The sequence below is a fragment of the Hipposideros armiger genome, unplaced genomic scaffold (assembly GCF_001890085.2).
Source record: "Hipposideros armiger isolate ML-2016 unplaced genomic scaffold, ASM189008v1 scaffold_271, whole genome shotgun sequence".
Lineage (NCBI taxonomy): Eukaryota > Metazoa > Chordata > Mammalia > Chiroptera > Hipposideridae > Hipposideros > Hipposideros armiger.
The window spans coordinates 515,142-516,235 of NW_017731621.1; the positions used below are offsets into that span (position 1 = coordinate 515,142).

Sequence of the window (1,094 nt, forward strand, 5' to 3'; positions counted from 1 at the left end):
AAAAAAAAAACTTTTCTCTGTAAAGATGGGTAATTATCAGAAGATGGGAGCCTGATTGTAAGATGTTCTTTCTTCCTTTTTAGCTAATTGAACCGCAAACGTTTTTTAAATATAACAGCTGCTTAAATAATGTTGAGGAGAAATTGGTCTTAAGAAATGTCTTCCAATATTTGGTAAGTTACCAGTTCTAGTACATGTGGGGACAAGGGGACAATGAATTGTAACACTAGTGGGCTCACCTTAATTATACCCGTCAACTGTCCTGAGCGCCCTCATTACTCTGTTGAGCTTTTCTTTTGAAGCAGACACTTTGGATGGAAGAATGAACGAAACACATTTCCTGCCCTCAAGATGTTCAAAGTGTAAGAGACAAAGACAGACATGTAAACAGATGGCAGGAATAAGATGCGATCAAGGCTATAGTGGAGTTTTGCACAGAGGGTGATAGGGAAGCACAGACTAGAGGACGTCCAACTTCCTGGAGGTGTCAGAAGAGGCTTCACAGAAAAGAGGACTTTCCAGCTGGGTCTGAAAGGATCTGTAAGAATTTGCCAAGCAGAGAAGGAAAGGGTGCAGATTTCAAGCAGAGGGAAAAGTATGGTTAAAGGTACAAAAATGAAAGAAAGGTGTATCCATCCGAATAGTGCGGTGACAGTCCCCAAATCTCAGGGGCTTGTAATAACAAAGGTTTGTTTCCTGCTGGCAGAGCAGCCACCATTTTGAACTTCACTGGTCGTTAAGGCAGAGGGAAATCAAGCCAGGTCTGGTGCCAGCAGTTAATTGCTCTGTCCTGGAATTGACACACATCACATCCCCTCGCAAGTGATTGGCCAGAGCTAGTGACAGCCTCACCCAACCACAAGGGGGCCAGGAAGTGCAATCATATCATGTGTCCAGAAAGTGGAAATCCAGAACTATCTGGCCAAGAGGACTAATGACCACCCAGAGGTACCACAGAGGGTGATGTGTTCAGAAAGTGGTGCTGTGTGGGTGGATGGGTGTGCAGTGCACAGAGAAGGAAACAGATGAAGCTGGAGAAAACTTGAAGGATCTGTTTGTGAAAGGCCTCAACTGTCCTTCCTTTGAGCCCCAAA

At 44.4% G+C, this 1,094-nt stretch overlaps 1 long non-coding RNA gene across 2 annotated transcripts in view; it reads left to right on the forward strand.

The window, feature by feature from the left end:
• LOC109390488 (uncharacterized) overlaps positions 1 to 1,094 on the forward strand; it is a 12,480-nt gene that overhangs the window by 8,625 nt on the left and 2,761 nt on the right. The window lies entirely within an intron of this gene.